Source organism: Stenella coeruleoalba (genome assembly GCF_951394435.1).
Source record: "Stenella coeruleoalba genome assembly, chromosome: 18".
Classification (NCBI taxonomy): Eukaryota; Metazoa; Chordata; class Mammalia; order Artiodactyla; family Delphinidae; genus Stenella; species Stenella coeruleoalba.
In genome coordinates, this window is record NC_137164.1 from 13,202,426 (window position 1) to 13,216,426 (window position 14,001).

Below are 14,001 nucleotides of genomic sequence, written 5' to 3' on the forward strand. Positions count from 1 at the left end.
GGAACATTGTGACAGCTGCAGGAACAAAGGATTCCAGCACCAGGAAGTTTGCAGCAGCCAGCCACATTCCCTCCTTTTTAGTATAAAAGAAGCTTGAATTCTAACTCGAGTAAGATGGTTCTTTGGGACACCAGTGCACCATCTTCTCAGTCTGCTGGCTTTTTGAATAAAGTCACTAGTTATTTCTTGCCCCAAAACATCATCTCTTGATTCATTGACCTGTTGAGCTTTGAGCAGTAAGTGCTTGGACCCGGTAACCTCTCTTCCACAAATTCTTGCTTAGTTATGTTCTGGAGGTTGAAGTCCTTTCCTAGATCTAGAACAAGTATGTACCATTGGGGAAACTGAGAGAGATATTTTGGCTGCCTCAAGAAACAGAAGGAGTAGACTTGCAGATTCCCACTTTCCTAATGGTTACTAAAGTACAGCAATACACATAACACATACTAATTTTCAAAAAGGAAGGAGATAATGAGACCTGGCTAAAGGACCTTCCTCCTGATTTCAGCAGGAGAGCTTTGCACAATTCCTAAAGCAAAGTACTGCTGCATCATCAATTTTGTTGTACAATTCATGTTCTGTTCCATGATTTTTTAATTTAGTAGAAATCTTTCTACACTCTGGTGACAGAGCAACAATTAGTCCTACATAAGATCAACATTGTTATGAAATCTCTTCTCTGAGACATGAATTTTGGGAAAGTTAACAGAAGTTGTAAAAGAGCTGCTAGCAGATGCTATTTCAAGCCTGAACATTTAACCTGGTCTTTTATTTTATTTTTTAACATCTTTATTGGAGTATAATTGCTTCACAGTGGTGTGTTAGTTTCTGCTTTATGACAAAGTGAATCAGCTATACATATACATATATCCCCATATCTCCTCCCTCTTGCGTCTTCCTCCCACCCTCCCTATCCCACCCCTCTAGGCGGTCAAAAGCACAGAGCTGATCTCCCTGTGCTATGCAGCTGCTTCCCACTAGCTATCTACCTTACATTTGGAGGTGTATATATGTCCATGCCACTCTCTCACTTCGTCCCAGCTTACCCTTTCCCCTCCCAGTGTCCTCAAGGCCATTCTCTGCATCTGAATCTTTATTCCTGTCCTGCCCCTGGGTTCTTCAAAACCAATTTTATTTTCAGAATCCATATATATGCATTAGCCTACGGTATTTGTTTTTCTCTTTCTGACTTTCTTCACTCTGTAGGACAGACTCTAGTTCCATCCTCCTCACTACAAATAATTCAATTTTGTTTCTTTTTATGGCTGAGTAATATTCCACTGTATATATGTGCCACATCTTCTATCCATTCATCTGTCTATGGACACTTAGGTTGCTTCCATGTCCTGGTTATTGTAAACAGAGCTGCAATGAACATTGTGGTACATGACTCTTTTTGAATTATGGTTTTCTCAGGGTGTATGCCCAGTAGTGGGATTGCTGGGTTGTATGGTAGTTCTATTTTTAGCTTTTTAAGGAACTTCCATACTGTTCTCCATAGTGGCTGTATCAATTTACATTCCCACCAACAGTGCAAGAGGGTTCCCTTTTCACCACACCCTCTCCAGCATTTATTGTTTGTAGTATTTTTATGATGACCATTATGACTGGTATGAGGTGATACCTCATTGTAGTTTTGATTTCCATGATTAGTGATGCTGAACATTCTTTCATGTGTTTGTTGGCAACCTGTATATCTTCTTTGGAGAAATGTCTATTTAGGTCTTCTGCCCATTTTTGGATTGGGTTGTTTGTTTTTTTGATATTGAGCTGCATGAGCTGCTTGTAAATTTTGGAGATTAATCCTTTGTCAGTTGCTTCATTTGCAAATATTTTCTCCCATTCCGAGGGTTGTCTTTTCATCTTGTTTATGGTTTCCTTTGCTGTGCAAAAGCTTTGAAGTTTCATTAGGTCCCATCTGTTTATTTTTCTTTTTATTTCCATTTCTCTAGGAGGTGGGTCAAAAAGGATCTTGCTGTGATTTATGTCATGGAGTGTTCTGCCTATGTTTTCCCCTAAGACTTTGATAGTGTCTGGTCTTACATTTAGGTCTTTAATCCATTTTGAGTTTATTTTTGTGTATGGTGTTAGGGAGTGTTCTAAGTTCATTCTTTTACATGTAGCTGTCCAGTTTTCCCAGCACCACTTATTGAAGAGGCTGTCTTTTCTCCATTGTATATTCTTGCTTCCTTTATCAAAGATAAGGTGACCATATGTGCTTGGGTTTATCTCTGGGCTTTCCTGTTCCATTGGTCTATATTTCTGTTTTTGTGCGAGTACCATACTGTCTTGATTACTGCAGGTTTGTATTATAGTCTGAAGTCTGGGAGCCTGATTCTTCCAGCTCCATTTTTCTTTCTCAAGATTTCTTTGTCTATTCGGGGTCTTTTGTGTTTCCATACAAATTGCGAAATTTTTTGTTCTAGTTCTGTGACAAATACCATTGGTTGTTTGATAGGGATTGCATTGAATCTGTAGATTGCTTTGGGTAGTATAGTCATTTTCACAGTGTTGATATTTCCAATCCAAGAACATGGTATATCTCTCCATCGGTTTGTATCATCTTTAATTTCTTTCATCAGTGTCTTATAATTTTCTGCGTACAGGTCTTTTGTCTCCTTAGGTAGGTTTATTCCTAGTTATTTTATTCTTTTTGTTGCAATGGTAAACGGGAGTGTTTCCTTAATTTCTCTTTCAGATTTTTCATCATTAGTGTATAGGAATGCAAGAGATTTCTGTGCATTAATTTTGTATCCTGCTACTTTACCAGATTCATTGATTAGCTCTAGTAGTTTTCTGGTAGCAACTTTAGGATTTTCTATGTATAGTATCATGTCATCTGCAAACAGTCGCACGTTTAGTTCTTCTTTTCCAATTTGGATTCCTTTTATTTCTTCTTCTTCTCTGATTGCTGTGGCTAAAACTTCCAAAACTATGTTGAATAATAGTGGTAAGAGTGGACAACCTTGTGTTGTTCCTGATCTTAGAGGAAATGATTTCCTTTTTTCACCATGGAGAATGATGTTGGCTGTGGGTTTGTCATATATGGTCTTTATTTTGTTGAGGTAAGTTCCCTCTATACCTACTTTCTTGAGAGTTTTTATCAAAATCGGTGTTGAATTTTGTCCAAAGCTTTTTCTGCATCTATAGAGATGATCATATGGTTTTTTTCCTTCAATTTGTTAATATGTTTTATCACATTGATTGATTTGTGTATATGGAAAAATCCTTGCATTCCTGGGATAAACCCCACTTGATCATGGTGTATGATCTTTTTAATTGTTGTTGGATAGTGTTTGCTAGTATTTTGTTGAGGATGTTTGCATCTATGTTCATCAGTGATTTGGCCTGTAGTTTTCTTTCTTTGTGACATCATTGTCTGGTTTTGGTATCAGGATGATGGTGGCCTCATAGAATGAGTTTAGGAGTGTTCCTCCCTCTGCTATATTTTGGAAGAGTTTGAGAAGGATAGGTGTTAGCTCTTCTCTAAATGTTTGATAGAATTCACCCGTGAAGCCATCTGGTCCTGGGCTTTTGTTTGTTGGAAGATTTTTAATCACAGTCTCAATTTCAGTGTTGGTGATTGGTCTGTTTACATTTTCTGTTTTTTCCTGGTTCAGTCTTGGAAGCTTGTGCTTTTCTAAGAATTTGTCCATTTCTTCCAGGTTGTCCATTTTATTGGCATATAGTTGCTTATAGTAATCTCTCACGATCCTTTGTATTTCTGCAGTGTCAGTTGTTACTTCTCCTTTTTCATTTCTAATTCTATTCGAGTCTTCTCCCTTTTTTTCTTGATGAGTCTGGCTAATGGTTTATCAATTTTGTTTATCTTCTCAAAGAACCAGCTTTTAGTTTTATTGATCTTTGCTATCGTTTCCTTCATTTCTTTTTCATTTATTTCTGATCTGCTCTTTATGATTTCTTTCCTTCTGCTAACTTTCGGGCATTTTTGTTCTTCTTTCTCTAATTGCTTCAGGTGTAAGGTTAGGTTGTTTATTTGAAATGTTTCTTGTTTCTTGAGGTAGGATTGTATTGCTGTAAACTTCCCTCTTGGAACTGCTTTTGCTGCATCCCATAGGTTTTGGGTCATCGTGTTCTTTGGCATTTGTTTCTAGGTATTTTTTGATTTCCTCTTTGATTTCTTTAGTGATCTCTTGGTTGTTAGTAGTGTATTGTTTAGCCTCCATGTAATTGTATTTTTTTACTGATTTTTTCCTGTAATTGATATCTAGTCTCATAGCGTTGTGGCCTGAAAAGATACTTGATGCCATTTCAATTTTCTTAAATTTACCAAGGCTTGATTTGTGACCCAAGATATGTTCTCTCCAGGAGAATGTTCCATGAGCACTTGAGAAGAAATGCATTCTGTTGTTTTTGGATGGAATGTCCTATAAATATCAATTAAGTCCATCTTGTTTTATGTATCATTTTAAGCTTGTGTCTCCTTATTTATTTTCATTTTGGATGATCTGTCCCCTGGTGAAATTAGGTTGTTAAAGTCCCCTACTATGATTGTGTTACTGTTGATTTCCCCTTTTATGGCTGTTAGCATTTGCCTTATGTATTGAGGTGCCCCTATTTTGGGTGCATAAGTATCTACAATTGTTATTTCTTCTTCTTGGATTGATCCTTTGATCATTATGTAGTGTCCTTCTTTGTCTCTTGTAATAGTCTCCATTTTAAAGTCTATTTTGATAGACTATATGAGAGTTGCTACTCCAGCTTTCTTTTGATTTCCATTTGCATGGAATATATTTTTCCATCCCCTCACTTTCAGTCTGTATGTGTCCCTAGTTCCTAAGTGGGTCTCTTGTAGACAGCATATATGTGGGTCTTGTTTCTGTATCCATTTAGCCAGTCTATATCTTTTGGTTGGAGCATTTAATACATTTACATTTAAGGTAGTTACCGATATGTAAGTTCCTATTGCCATTTTCTTAATTGTTTTGGGTTTGTTATTGTAGACCTTTTCCTTCTCTTGTGTTTCCTGCCTAGAGAAGTTCCTTAAGCATTTGTTGTAAAGCTTGTTTGGTGGTGCTGAATTCTCTTAGCTTTGCTTGTCTGTAAATGTTTTAATTTCTCCGTCTATCCTGAATCAGATCCTTGCTGGGTAGAGTAATCTTGGTTGTAGGTTTATCTTCTTCATCACTTGAAATATGTCCTGCCACTCCCTTCTGGATTGCAGAGTTTCTGCTGAAAGATCAGCTGTTAACCTTATGGGGATTTCCTTTGTAATTTATTTGTCGTTTTTCCCTTGCTGCTTTTAATATTTTTTCTTTGTGTTTACTTTTTGATAGTTTGATTAATATGTGTCTTGGTGTGTTTCTCCTTGGATTTATCCTGTATGGGACTCTCTGTGCTTCCTGGACTTGATTGACTATTTTCTTTTCCATATTAAGGAAGTTTTCAACTATAATCTCTTCAAATATTTTCTCAGTCCCTTGCTTTTGCTCTTCTTCTTCCAGGACCCCTATAATTCGAATGTTGGTGCATTTAATTTTGTCCCAGAGGTCTCTGAGACTGTCCTCAATTCTTTTCATTCTTTTTTCTTTATTCTGCTCTGTGGTAGTTATTTCCACTATTTTATCTTCCAGGTCACTTATCCATTCTGCCTCAGTTATTCTGCTATTGATTCCTTCTAGAGAATTTTTAATTTCATTTACTGTGTTGTTCATCATTGTTTGTTTGCTCTGCAGTTCTTCTAGGTCCTTGTTAAATGTTTCTTGTATTTCTCCATTCTATTTCCATGATTTTGGATCATCTTTACTATCATTACTCTGAATTCTTTTTCAGGTAGACTACCTATTTCTTCTTCATTTGTTTGGTCTGATGGGTTTTTACCTTGCTCCTTCATCTGCTGTCTGTTTCTCTGTCTTCTCATTTTGCTTAACTTACTGTGTTTGGGGTCTCCTTTTTGCAGGCTGCAGGTTCGTACTTCCCATTGTTTTTGGTGTCTGCCCCTAGGGGCTAAGGTTGGTTTGGTGGGTTGTGTAGGCCCTCTGGTGGAGGCGACTGGTGACTGTGTTCTGGTGGATGAGGCTGGATCTTATTTTTCTGGTGGGCAGTACCGTGTCCGGTGGTGTGTTTTGGGGTGTCTGTGACCTTATTATGACTTTAGACAGCCTCTCTGCTAATGCGTTGGGTTGTGTTCCTGTCTTGCTAGTTGTTTGGCATAGGGTGTCCAGCACTGTAGCTTGCTGGTTGTTGGGTGGAGTTGGGTCTTAACATTGAGATGGAGATCTCTGGGAGAGCTTTCACCGTTTGATATTACGTGGAGCCCGGAGGTTCTGGTGGACTAATATCCTGAACTCGGCTCTCCCACCTCAGAGATACAGGCCTGACACCCGGTCAGAGCACAAAGACCCTGTCAGCCACATGGCTCAGAAGAAAAGGGAGAAAAAAAGGAAGAAAGGAGAAAAATAAATAAATTAAATAATTACAAGTTATTAATATAAATTTTTTTAAAAAAATTATTAAAAATAGAAAAATTGAAAAGTAATTTAAAAAAAGAAAAATAAAGAAAGAAAGAAGAGAGCAAACAGTCCAAAAAACAAATCTACCAATGATAACAAGCACTAAAAACTATATAAAAAAAAAAAAAGATGGACTGACAGAGCCCTAGGACAAATGGTAAAAGCAAAGCTTTACAGACAAAAATCACACAAAGAAGCATACACATACACACTCATAAAAAGAGAAAAAGGAAAAATATATATATATATCTATATATATTTAAAAAAAAAAGAGAAAGGAAGAGAGCAACCAAGTCAATAAACAAACCTACCAACGATAATAAACTCTAAATACTAAACTAAGATAAACATAAGACCAGAAACAACTTAGATGCAGAGAGCAGATCCCATGTCTACAATTGCTCCCAAAGTCCACCTCCTGAATTTGGGATGATTCCTTGTCTATTCAGGTATTCCACCCATGCAGGTTACATCAAGTTGATTGTGGAGATTTAATCCGCTGCTCCTGAGGCTGCTGGGAGAGATTTCCCTTTCTCTTCGTTGTTCGAACAGCTCCCGGGGTTCAGCTTTGGATCTGGACCTGCCTCTGCGTGTAGGTCACCTGAGGGTGTCTGTTCCCCACCCAGACAGGATGGGGTTAAAGGAGCAGCTGATTCGGTGGCTCTGGCTCACTCAGGCCAGGGAGATGGAGGGGTACGGATGCGGTGCAAGCCTGTGCCGGCAGAGGCCGGCGTGACTTTGCAAGAGCCTGAGGTGTACCGTGCGTTCTCCCGGGGAAGTTGTCCCTGGATCAGGGGACCCTGGCAGTGGCGGGCTGCACAGGCTCCCGGGAGGGGAGGTGTGGACAGTGACCTGTGCTCGCACACAGGCTTCTTGGTGGCGGCAGCAGCAGCCTTAGCATCTCATGCCCGTCTCTGGGGTCCGCGCTGATAGCCGTCTCACGCCCATCTCTCGAGCTCAGTTAGGCAGTGCTCTTAATCCCCTCTTCTCGTGCCCCCAAAACAATGGTCTCTTGCCTCTTAGGCAGCTCCAGACTTTTTCCTGGACTCCCTCCCAGCTAGCTGTGGCGCACTAACCCCTTCAGGCTGTGTTCACGCAGCCAACCCCAGTCCTCTCCCTGGGATCTGACCTCCAAAGCCAGAGCCTCAGCTCCCAGCCCCGCCCGCCCCGGCGGGTGAGCAGACAAGCCTCTCGGGCTGGTGAGGGCTGGTCAGCACCGATCCTCTGTGTGGGAATCTCTCCGCTTTGCCCTCCGCACCCTTGTGGCTGCGCTCTCCTCCGTGGCTCCGAAGCTTCCCCCCACGGCACCCCCAGTGAAGCGCCTTCCTAGTGTGTGGAAACCTTTCCTCCTTCACAGCTCCCTCCCAGAGGTGCAGGTCCCGTCCCTATCCTTTTGTCTCTGTTTTTTCTTTTGCCCTACCCAGGTACGTGGGGAGCTTCTTGCCTTTCGGGAGGTCTGAGGTCTTCTGCCAGCGTTCAGTAGGTGTTCTGTAGGAGCTGTTCCACATGTAGATGTATTTCTGATGTATTTGTGGGGAGGAAGGTGATCTCCACGTCTTACTCCTCTGCCATCTTGAAGGTCTTCCCTTACCTAGTCTTTTAAATCAGACCATTTATGAAAAGAAAAGATAGCATCCTGTTTTTGGTTAGAGACCCTTCTCCTTACCATTGTGTGTCTTGGTTTATTTGAGTCTTTACTGTTTTTTATAAGGATCATAAGTTTCTGAGAAAATAACTGAATGTTAAATGGAATGGCTCTTATCTTTCTTACAGTATCAAATGAAATAATATGTCAGGAAACAATACTTAAGTTATGGGTTATGCCTAACTCATAGCAGGAGCCCAATTACTGCTGTGTCAGCCTTTAGTTTCTATATAATTGATTAAAAATACATAAACTGGGGACTTGCCTGGTGGCACAGTGGTTAAGAATCTGCCTGCCAATGCAGGGGACATGGATTCGATCCCTTGTCCTGGAAGACCCCACATGCCACGGAGCAACTAAGCCTTGTGTCACAACTACTGAGCCCGTGAGCCACAACTACTGAAGCCCTCATGCCTAAAGCCTTTGCTCCACAACAAGAGAAGCCACTGCAGTGAGAAGCCCGCACACTGCAACGAAGAGTAGTCCCTGCTCGCCGCAACTAGAGAAAGCCCGCAAGCAGCAACGAAGACCCAATGCAGCCAAAAATAAATAAATTTAAGAAAAAAAGAATACATGAACTGATCAAATTACTTTTAAAAGTAGGTGAAATGGCCAATTAAGTGGACAAGAACACGTATTCTACAGCCAGACTGCCTAGGTTTGAATTTGAGCTTTGCCACGTACTCTTTGTATGGCTTTGGGCATACCACCTACCCTCTCAGCCTCAGGGTTTTGTTCCTAAAGTGGGAAATATAATATTACCTCTGCTGTAGGACTGGTATAGAAATCTGTGTAAACAAATGTAAAATAATGAATGTAAATTGCCTCCAGTACCTACCATTGTAAGTGTTGTATGTTGCTTTATTTTTTACTTTACATAGAAGTATGTTTGTATTCTGACTTTTCACAGATGGTGAAGCTATTTCCTAAAATGTTAATAAAAATGTGGTCTATTCAAGAAAGTTAAGACTTATTTTGATGGAATTCTTGCAATGTATCAGTGCAGAGCAAAGCAGCGTAGAGGTTTGCAATTCATCAGTGAATTCAAGCAGAGAAAAGAGCAAATTCAAGGACCTCAGAGCTGCAAGAGCAATTCAGTCCTGGACTGTCTAGATTGTCTATCCTTCCAACGATGCTGGAAAAGCTGGGTCCTGCTTTGTAGGAAATAGGGCCAAACCAGGGGAAATTATGTCATAGAATAAATTCTGAGTTCCTAACTCAAAAAATAGCTTTGAGGTTTCAGCACACAGATATACATTTGTCCTCAAAAGAAACTTGGGTATCTTATCTTTTATGAGTTCTTTATGATGCGAAGTTTTAGATTACTTCATGTTCTTTTCACGTATTGGATATTGTATGGTGTCTGAGTACATGGGCTTTAGAGTCAGAATATCTGAGTTCAAATCCTGCCTTTACCCCTTTCTAACAAAGTGACCTTAGGCAAGAATAACTTAACCATTCTGTGACTCCAGTTCCTTATTTGGCAAATGAACATGAGTATTTGCTTTCTGTGGTTGTTATGATCATTAAATGTGGTGGCATTTATAAAGCACAAAGTAAGACTTCAATAAATGTAGTAAATTTTATTCCTTCTTTTCAATTCCTGAAACTTGTTTTAAGAGCTTCTAAGAAGAGCAATACACAGAACACAATATGTAAGCACTAAAACTATAGTTTTTATGTGAGCACAAATTATTTTTAACTGAAGAAAACCTGTGAAAGTGTAATCAGCTCTACTTATGAAATGGACACAAATATTTCTCTGTAGCATAAGATAAAGATATGGAATTTAATTATTCACAGTGCTCAAAAGCAGTCACGAGAGATTTGTCATTAAAGCCAACATCGGTATCTTGTTGGCAATTTATGTATCAACCCTGCTTCCCTAATGGAATCTGGGTATTCCAATTTGTTTTATTCTTTCTGATCCCAAAGCAAAGGCATTCCTTGTTAACAATTATATATGCCATCAAAAAAGTACATCCTTTTCTTAACATACCAATCATGGCACAAATTTCTCTGTTTTTTCATTCTTGAAGGAGCTCAAATTTCTTTTGTTGAGTTACTCATGACCCTGTATGATTTCACCCGTTTGTAGAGTGATCAGCTCATCCTAGTTTTCACAAGACATTCTTGATTTTAGCACTGAAAGTCGTGCCCCCACGGAAACTCCTCAGCCCTAGGCCAGTCAGAACAGTTGGGCAACTTACTTCTTTGATGACAATCCCAACCTAGAATAACTTCTTTTGCTTCTAAATTTTTATGTAATATGTTTAGCACGTTACATTCATTTGGTACTTCCAGAGTTTACATTTTGTCATATGTAAAGAGTTTTACTGCCTCAGTAAATTTTCATTTCTTGAGGAGGCAACACCATATATATGAATCATACATGTGCATTGAAGCCAGTATACCTGAATTCAAATGCTGCTGGCTGTATCAGGTTGAGAGTTTTAATTAATTGTTCTTTAAATATGAAGTTTTCTTATCAACATCTATTGTACCAGGTATGATTCTCAGTCTACAAACTCAACTGAGGAAAATAAAGTTTAAAAAATTATTATAAGACCAAAATAATATAGAGAATCAAATATATGGGAAATCTAAATACAAAGTAAAACCCTATTTTTCTCTATAACAAGTTTGAAAAAATTGATTTGGTCCATTAGAATATAAAACATGCAGATAATGTGGAAAAATCTCTACTTATATTTAATTTATTGATTTATCTGTCAATACATTTAAAATTATGTTGTAGGAAATAAAGATATTTAGAAATATTGCTTTTCTCTGTTCTCATATTTGATGAAACAATTTAATTGAGATTCTTCACCTGCCACTTCAAAATAAATTTCCTAGTCACCATTAGAACCATTATTCAAGATATCTAACAGTTTTATAGAAAACCTATTTTCATTTCCATTTAAACACTTGGAGATATGCTGCCCTTTTTAAATGCATCATGCACTCTCTGCGTGATGTTGTCACTGGAAGCTTTATCTTATGCCTCAAGAATCCATTCACATAACATTAGAAAATTTTTTTTTCATCTCTTATACATATACTGCTGATTGCCACAAAACAGACAAATAAAACATGTAATGTTTTTAATAACATAAGACTAATTTACAATACTATTGAACACAAATTATGAGCACATATTCCTAGAAATAATTACCACATGTGTATTGTATTTTTTTGACTTCTTTTTTAATGATGACTCTTTCACGAGTGAGCTCTAAGCATCCAAGGCTGGCATTGACTGAGGTTCTTTGAGATGAGTTTGCGTCTCCTAGATATTACTTTTTATTTCATTCATCAGAATGAAATTATGACTCCCAATCCCACCACTGCATAACATGAAAAGCTACTTAAGGACTCTGAGAAGGTTATTGTTCCTTTTCTGGGTTATTAATCGAAGTATACAAACGGAAATAAAACAAAGATTCAATTGGACTACATGATACACGTAGTTGTGCTGACAGCTGTGTTAAATGCTAAGGTAGCTGTTTTCTGGTGGTAGTCTTGGTTATTCTTATTGCACCCACCTTCATATTTCATTTGGGAGAAGATAAAGTAGTTATTAGTTGCTGCTAAGGACAAAATACATAAAGATGGAGAGAGGGAGAGAAGACAAAGGGGGGCTGGCAGAGGGAGAGTGCGAGGGAGGAAAAGACCTGGTCTTTAGATATCCTAGAAATAGTTCACTTATCCCTAGTGTGTCAAGCTCTCTGATGTTCTTTAAGAACGTAATAAATAAAAAAATATATACTCCCATTTTCACGGAATGGATGCATTTTATTATTCTATGACCACACAGTGATGGTTTCAGATCAGTGGTGTCATTTTTCTGCCAGAGGTCCTTTGAGTTAAATTCAAATTAGCTGCTGTAAGCATGGCCTCTGCCATGTCTCGTGTCACAGCCTGAAGCCAGCAGTGAAGTGCTTGTGGTCGAAGTGTTTGATATAGTGGAATATAACAAAGCACCTCAGCTTCTCTAGAAAAGGAAATGTTATGTTGAGGTTTTTTTGCTTGTTTCTTTTGGAGTATCTTTTCCATTTATGAGCGTTTTGCTGGTTCTGTTTGGAAGGGGGTGGAGTGTGTGTTTGAATAGCCAAAAGAGTTGTTCTTCAAAAGGAGAGGCTGGGTCCTTCTCCAGATGGACTTAACCCTCTCCACTAGTTATGCATTAGCATGTAATGATTATTTTTATTGTTGAAATATTTTAAATTTCAGGAAAATTGTTGACCTTCTAAACAATATAAGTACTTATTAGAGAACTACAAAAATATATTTGTAAAGATAATATGACCTTATTTCTATAAACTCAGTTGGCATGGACAAAGTTTGGTTTATGCCACATATGGTAAACCTGTGTGGCCTTGGCCATGTTTGCTAAATTTGACAAACCTCAGGTTTCTCATCTGCAACTTGGAAGTAATAGTAGCTTGCATGATAATCTCACCAAATTTTGATTACGTAAGTGAAACATTCTTACAACATATGTAGAACGATATCATAATTATCCATCTACCCTACACTGAAGTAATTTTACAACTTATTTAGGCACATGAATTTTTTTACTTACTGTTCCAAATGTTATTTCAAGATTATTAACCATATGTAGTAGAACTAGTTTCAAAGGCTTTTATAATAAAGTTCTATGTATAGGAAAAAGCTAGTTTTTTAGATGGAGTACCTTTTACTTTTACAGTGTTACTATTTAAATCTTATTCATGAAAGAAAGAGGAAGCAGCTGATTTGTATTCAAGGATCTATGGTAAATAAAGATTTAGAAAGAACAATTTAATGAATTCTGTGATGGAAGGGAGTGGATGATTAAAATAATAATAGTTTATGTAGAGCTCAATGCAACAGAGCTGTGAAATAAAGAGAAGATAGTAAGCACCTATTACCTGGAGCCTTCCTGTTTCTCATGTGGAAATCATATGTGCTTCCTTGGGCCACAGACTGCAGTAGGAAAAGATGAGGCTAAATTGATAGTCTGGAAGACTAAAAGCAGCACACCTACCTGAGCAGCTCCAACTAGCACAACCATATGTAAATGTGACATTAGTGTCAAGCATACCAGCTGTGCTGTGTGATCTCTGGGTTATTAATGACTGTGCATGGGGCATGTAACTCGTACTCTGAACCAAATTCCAGAATTCCTTTCTTCTGTTTTGATGACTTTCAGTGTCTCTTCCCAGTGTGATCTAAAACTTCTTCTTTTCTCAACTCTGAGCTGCCATTTTGCAAATAAAATTAAAATAAATAAATACTATCAAAATGCATTTGATATTTAGAAGTTGTTAAGATGTCATGCATAATGCTTTCAATTGTCTTTTCTCCCACTAGAATTGCAAGGTTTAAGGAGTTCTTTGGAAATATATGTATATGTATGATATCAGTCAAGCAAAATGTTAAAATGTTCTTGCAGGTAGAAACTGGTAAAGAACAGCCTTATAAATTGAAAGTAATACCAAGAAAAGAGAGAGAACTGTTTAATCATTTAGCACAAGTTATACTCCAAAAGGCAAAAAACTGGTCAAGAGAAAGTGAATTCAGTTTTAAGAATTAAAGTCATTTCGATTCAAGCAATTCATAATTTTATTTTAAAATTCTTTGACATGGTTTGTAAAGGGACACTATTTGGAATACACACATTTTGCTTCTCCCACCACCATCAAATCACTGTTACAAATGCTTTAACAGAGACATATTGACTTTATAGAGTAATGCATGCAAGCAGCAAACAATTCAATGATATGAATTTGCTTATTTGCGAAATTACATTTTCTCTGATTAATTTGCTGATTCCCATGTATGCTAAATATGATCTGTCTGACTTTTGTATCAGCCTGGTGATTCATAGTAAGTGTA